The sequence below is a fragment of the Neopelma chrysocephalum genome, unplaced genomic scaffold (genome assembly GCF_003984885.1).
Source record: "Neopelma chrysocephalum unplaced genomic scaffold, ASM398488v2 Primary Assembly neopelma1_97036, whole genome shotgun sequence".
NCBI classification, from domain to species: Eukaryota; Metazoa; Chordata; class Aves; order Passeriformes; family Pipridae; genus Neopelma; species Neopelma chrysocephalum.
The window spans coordinates 1-7,073 of NW_020925678.1; the positions used below are offsets into that span (position 1 = coordinate 1).

At 56.9% G+C, this 7,073-nt stretch overlaps 1 pseudogene; it reads left to right on the forward strand.

Moving 5' to 3' along the window:
- The first annotated feature begins 1,073 nt into the window (after positions 1-1,073).
- Positions 1,074-2,317, forward strand: LOC113961133 (annotated as a pseudogene).
- Positions 2,318-7,073: the final 4,756 nt, after the last annotated feature.

The window sequence follows — 7,073 nt, forward strand, 5'->3', positions numbered from 1 at the left end:
AACCCCGCTGCCGCCGCCGTCCTGCCGGGGATGGATTTGGGGGGATGCCCTTGGCCTTCTGTATTAGGGAGGGTTCAGACTGCACCAAATCTTGAAACCAGGACACCGTTAAAAGCTTAACAAAATATTTATTACCAAGAGGTGGCCAACAAAACGAACACACCCAAAAGGGAGGAAGGAGGAGAGAAATAAGGCCCAGCACGACCTCCCCAGTTCCCCAGCTGTTCCCATAACGTTATCTCACTGATCTAACACACCTATAATTACCCAGAGCAGGAGCTGCATCCTTGGAGAGTCAGTAAGTCACAAACTGGCAGGTGTCCCTGCCAAAAGCAGCATTGTCCTTGGTGTGAAGTTAGCTGCCCTCCAAGAAACAGCTCTCTGCTTTTTATACAATTAACTTATACAATTAACTTTATACAATTAATTTATACAACCTCCCAGGTGTGGCCAGCAACCCCAGCCAGAGGCCCTCAGTCCCACCCCATGGTTGTGTGAGTGCAGCTCTTCTGTGAATACATGAGAATTTGGGAAATCCCCTCACGCACACTTAGTGTGCCTTGGGGGTCTTCCTTCATTGAGTCTGGGGGCGCTACTTCATCCTCCTCCTCCTCAATCTCTCCTTCAAGCGACCTTGGAGGACAGTGAGCCAATCCCAGAACACCAATTAAAACAGAAGCTCTCTTCAAGGACAATTTTCCCATTTATCAGTGCTTGTTTTCCCATAACTTGGCAGGGAAAGAGCAAAACTTTCCCAGGCGGTGGGGCCAAACACAGACCAAAAGTATCAGCATAATTAACCCCTGATGCAGCAAATCCCCTCCCTGTCCTTCTTCCTTCCTGCCCCAGGCCCCGAGCTGAGGACGGAGAGCCCGGAGGACAAATCCCCCCAGCAGAGCCTGGTGGGAGAGGCCGTTTTGAAGGGCTCCACGGTGCAGGAAGGCAGTGGGGAGGAAAAGCCACGAAGGTACCCCAGGAGAAGGTGTTCCAAAGCCAGCCCAGGGTGCTCTGAGGAGGAAAGACCCACCCTGTGCCAGGAAGGCGGCCGGACCTTCGTCCAGAGCCCCGACCTGATGGTCCACGTTGAGTTTCACCCCCGAGAAAAGCCCTACAGGTGCTTGGAATGTTGGAAGAGCTTCAGCCACATCTCCACCCTCTTCTTCCACCAACGGGTGCACACCGAGGAGGGGCTCTACATGTGCTTGGAATGTGAGAAGAGCTCCAAGCTTTGCACCCACCAGTCCCTGCACACCGAGGAACAGCCCTACAAGTGCTTGGAATGTGGGAAGAGCTTCAGTTGGAACTCCTGCCTCGTCGCCCACCAGCAATCCCTGCACGTGGGGCAGAAGCCCCACAAGTGTCAGAAATGTGGGAAGAGCTTCAGCCGGAACTTCCACCTGATCCGCCACCAGATGATCCACATGGGGGAACAGCCCTACCCCTGTGGGAAATGTGGGAAAAGCTTCAGTGACCGCTCCAACCTCGTCACCCACCAGCGCCAGCACACGAAGGAACGGCCCTACAAGTGCCCTGAGTGTGGGAAGAGCTTCAGCATCAGGTCCAACCTGATCCGCCACCAGAAGATCCACACCGGGGAACGGCCCTACGAGTGTCTCAAGTGTGGGAAGAGGTTCCAGACCAGCTCCCATCTCCTCCTGCACGAGCAAACACACACAGGGGAGAAGCCCTTCCACTGCACCGTCTGCTGGAGGAGCTTCACCCGCAGCTCCCACCTCGTCGCCCACCGGCGCATCCACAGCGGGGAGAGGCCCTACAAGTGTGAGGAGTGTGGGAAGAGCTTCAGGCAGAGGTGGGCCTTGAGCACACACCGATGGACCCACCTGTAAGGGAAGCCCTGCGAGTGCACCGAGTGCAGGAAGAGCTTCATCTGCTGCTCCAACTTCATCACCCGTCGGAGGATCCACGTTCCCAGTGACCCACACTGGGATGACACCTGGCTGTTGGTCCCCACATTCTCCCGGTTCCCTGTGGGCACCTGAGTGACTGCAGGGGGAGGAACATCCACGGGGACACAGGCTGCCCTTCTGCAGCTGCCCTGGGCCAGCAGCTTCCAGGCGACGGCACCCGAGTGTCACCACAGGGAGCTGAAAGGGGGCCCAGAGTGGGGGCCAGATCCTGAGCTCCCGTTTGTCTCCCCGGGTCCTGAGTTACCGTTTGTGTCCCCGGGTCCTGAGCTCCATTTGTCTCCCCAGATCCTGAGCTCCATTTGTCTCCCTGGATCCTGAGCTCCCATTTGTCTCTCTGGGTCCTGAGCTCCATTTGTCTCCCTGGGTCCTGAGCTCCCGTTTGTCTCTCTGGGTCCACTTCAGGTGGAAAAGAAAAAGAAACAGCTTTTTATTAACAAAACCTGAATAAACAGCAAACGGCACAATCAAAAACCTTCAGAAGAAACAAAACAAAGTCCCAGTTCCCCAGGTGGGGGGAGAAACCCATGGCAACCCGGGGAGGGGGGCTGGAAGGCAGGACTGTCCTGGCACTTCAACAGCTGCTTGCACTGAAAAAAAAAGTGCTTTTTCCCCCAGGCAGAATAAACACCTCGCTCTGAGGGGGGTCTGTCTCTCTCACTCAGTTGTTCTCCGCGAGGTGTCCCGTGGGGAGAAGAATTTCCTCCCAGGAAAAGGAGTGACCCAAACTGGGCTCCCCGCTCCGTCCAGCCCACAGACCAAACCCCAAAGCCCCCAAACCCCCGAGTCCCAGCTGTTGTCCTGAGAGAGCTCATCCTCCCCCGCTGCTCCTGCGCTGCCCCGCGCGAGCAGCTTCGCTCTGTCCCCCCCTCTCCATCCCAGAAGAAACAGGTGGGGCTGGGGGGGACATGGGGAAAAAATTCCAACGTCTCTTTTCAAACCTATGATGTGTCCCTGGTTGTGTCCCTGCCTGTCCCTCACCCGTGGCCCTGTCCCTTGGCTGGGGGGATGTGAGGGCTGGGCCTGCTCAGCACAGCCCCGGCCTCGTGCCCAGCGCCTCTTTCCTGCCCCACACAAGAGCTTCCCGGCCCCCCCAGGGCTCCCCTGCTGCTGCCTCTGCTCCTGGCCCTGCCTTTGCTGCTCCCTTGGCTGGGCCAGCGGCTGCAGGGGGGGGATGGCAGCAGCTTCAGATCCATGGCAGTTCCTGGGGGGAGCTCAGCCCGGGGGGGACGGGCAGGGACCTGATGGGGATGGACAGGGGCCCAGCAGGGACAGCCAGGGCCTGCAGGGGAAGGCACAGGGACAACCTGGCCCCCCACACTGCCAGGGCTGTCTCTGCTCCTCCTTGCAGGCTCCGTGGCCAGGCACAGTTTGTGTTCCTGGCTGCCACCATCTCAGCACTTGCAGCCGCTCAAATCAGCGCCCGCAGCTCTGCAGCAAAGCCCCAGCTCACCTGGCACACAGGGGATGGACACAGCACCCAGCTCACCTGGCACACGGGGGATGGACACAGCACCCAGCTCACCTGGCACACAGGGGATGGACACAGCACCTTCTCGGGGATGGGCACACACAGTTTTGGCTATTCCCCACCACGGGGCTTCCTCAGCAGCACCTCTGCCCTGCACTTATTCTCAGGGTCCCCTCAGTGCCTCTGTCCCATGAATACCTCGGTGACAGGTCTCAGGGTCACCTCAGTGCCTGCTCTCAAGGAGATGAACCTGCAGGAGGGGGAGATGATGGGGCAGCTGCTGTGTGCCTGCTTGGACGGGGGCTGTGGGTTTCTTTCTCCTTCTAGAACCATCTCAGAACTAACACCACCACATGTTTGTACACCAACCTTGTATATGTGTATAAATATATCTATAACACCGTGTATAAAGCCTCAAGCGTGTGCTGCCTTAGGAATGTGCAGTGTCCTTGTGGGACACCCATCAGTGTTGTGGTGCTTCTCTTTCCTGTTTTTACTGTTTCTTGATGCAAATCCCGATGAAGTCCCACCGTGTCCAGCCCTGTTCCCTTCCCCTGCTCCCCCCTGCACATTCCATCCCGGCTGTCGGAGCCCTGCAGCTCCCGGGGGTGATGTGGGCCTGCCCTGGGAGCTGAGCCCCTTCCCAGTGCTCCCAGTCTGCCCAGCCACCCTGGAGCACCCCAGGGAGGGCTCCAGGTGGGTTTGGCACCCAGGTGCTGCTGCTCTCACCTCGGTTGGGTTTGGTTTGTGCTTCCCAAGATGGGCAAAACCGTTTGCTGGAGTTTTCTGCCGGAAATCCGCCCCCTCCTGCGCTCGGCCAAAGGGATTTGGGGCCTTTTTCCCTTTTTGGGGCCTTTTTCTGTTTTTGGGGCAAATAAAACCAATGTGTGGAGTCCTGGCAGGACACAGCAGCCCTGCAGCCCGGGGAGCCTGTGCAGAGGAACAAAGCAGCTCAGGGACTAATGAATCAGTGGTTAATTAGCCTAAGAAATTGCTCCTAAGTAGGGGTTGGGGGGGGGGTTATGTTGGGCTTTGTTGTCCTGGCGCTGGGATTTGGCTTCTGCCAAGGTGAGGGGGGTCCCCAGGGGTCGTGTCCACCCCCCCCAGAGCGTCTGTGCCCCCCCTGTGCCCCCCCTGCACCCCCTTTTCTCCCCACAGAGCTCCTGAGCCGCCGGCAGCCGCAGCCCCAGGAACCCCCCAGCAGTCCCTGTGCTGAATTTGGGGGTGTCATCTGTCCCCCCCGGCCCTGCTTTTATTCCCCCATCACCCCCTGGTCCCAGTGATCCCAGTAAAGCTTCCCAGTTCTCCATCTCCCTCCAATAACAGTCCCAGTTAGTGGGGGGCAGTGGGGGCGTCTTGGGGGGCAGAACTGGCCCCAGGATGGGTCAGGAATGGGGAGCCCCCCGTGTCCCCCCCATGTCAACCTGCTCTAGGGGGGTTCTGGGTGGCACCTTCACCCCAACACGGCACCCAGCACACCCTGAAAGGTGTCGGGACCCCCCTAAACCACCCCACAGCTCCACAAAGACCCCCCCAAACCCATTCAGAGCCCACCCAGGACCCCCTCAAACCCCTGTTTGGGGGGAGCTTTAGGGGCACTGGTGGTGCTGGGACCCCTGGCTGTGGGTGAGGAGCTCTGAGCTGGGGAGGGGGGGGGCAAGAAGGGAGGGGATGGTGGGAAAGAGGATAAAAGGAGTAGTGGGACCCCCAAACTGAGTGGAAGGGGAGTGGAAACCCCAAAAACGGAGCGGGACAGGGGACCACAAGGACTGGGGGACAATGGGATATGAGTGGGAGAGGTCAGAAGAGTGGGGAAAAGGGGAGGGTGGGACCCCCAAAACTGATCAGGAGGTGGCTGGGACTGGGGGGGGATGTGTAAGGGGTGGGAGAGGAGGCACAGTGAGGACTGAGACCCCCAAACTGATCGGGGGGGGGGGGATTCAGGAGATGATGGGAAAGGGGGGGAATAGGCAGAAGAGGGGAAAAGCAGGGGTTGGCTGGTGGGATGGACAGTCCCAGGGGGGTCTTTGGGCACAGGGGGGGTGGGAAAGGGGAGTCTGGGGTGGCTCCCTGAGCTCCCAACCTCCTCTGGGGTGTTGGGGGCTGCTGGGGTTGGGGGGGACACCCTGTGGTGGAGGGGAGGGGAAGGTTTAAAGTTCATTAAACAAGTCCTGCCCTTGAGTCCCGAGGTGCAGAAAGGACTCCCCGGCTTCCTAAACTCCTGCTCAGAGAGGAGCCTGGGGGCGGCTGGATCCAATCTCAGCCCCGGATTATGTCAACGGTTGGAATTTAAGGAATTACACAGCTGTGATTGAGCCACTTTTGTCCTGCAGGTTTTAATGATGGAAAATCAGATATATTGATATAAAATGAATTATTCATTATCACAGATGATCAGACAAAAGATTTTAACCAGGATTATTTGCTACACAATATAAATACTAAAACTACCAGTGGTATAGCATAAGATAGGACAGTGCACTACACTAAAGCAATTGTTGAAGCAATTATACTAAAGTTGGCAAAAAATCAATAGTTATTAATTGGAGATGGATGTGACTCACCCAGGCCAAGGCTCATGGGGAGATCTTTGCTCTCACCCTCCAGGACTGGGGGTCCCCAGCCAAGGGAGGAATCTCCAAACATACACCCAAGAAGGGTTGGAAGAACCTGCCCCTGTGAAAGGGGACTGGAACTTTATAGAATAAAGTGATGGACTGACAGTCCTTGGACTCCAGGGGTTGCCTCACCACCAGGATGTTAATTCGGGGTTGAGCCCAGACTGGTTTCCAGCAGGAGCCCCTCTCAGCCCACCACTGACACATTTGCAAACAGGGCATTGTTTGCTGTGGAGGAACAAGAATCGGAGTGGCAACACTTCCAGGCATGGAGGGACCTGGATGGTGCTTGAAGAGATGACAGCCCATGGACTTTCATGTTTCTATCCCCGTTCTGAACCCCATTTAATGTATTTCCCCGTATATCTCTGTATTAATCCCCTTCAAATATATCACCCAGAACTTGTCTGCACTTGCCCACAGTTTTTCCCACCCAAAGTTGTTCACTCCCTTGCTCTCCCCTGCTTTCCCATCCCACACTGGCTGAGAAGTGCCGCAGTGCGGAGGGAGCTCCCACTGGTCCTTGACTCCCAACTCCTCCTCAGTTCCTCCCTCTTTTCCCTTTGTTCTCCCATCCTGTTACACCCTGAAGTGTCCGTCTCATGCTCTGCCCTGGTTACTGAACCTCCCTCAGCCAAACCCTGTATAAGTCCCAGTCCTCCCTTAATAAAGTGGCCATTGCACCCCGACCTTTGATCTTGTTGGACCCTTCTGTGCAGTGTCACATCACTATTCCTCACCCCACCGGGACGTGGCATGTGGTGCCCAGGACATGAGGCAAGGTAGAAGGTCCCTTACATTAAAGGAACTCCCTTGTGCTCACCTTGTGTCTCTCAGGTGACACCAGGAGAGGTGATCACCCCGCCGGTCCTCCTCGGCTACCCCCAACTCCAACCCCCACAAGGGAAGAATGGCTACGGCGAGCACAGTTTTCCAGAAGTTGAGTTAATATCATCATCATGGGACTCTGGCTGTCAACTTCCCAGAAATTTGTATGCAGGAGGCTCAAGGATTTTATCATGGAGCACGGTCACCCCCTGGACAAGAAATCGGCTGAAG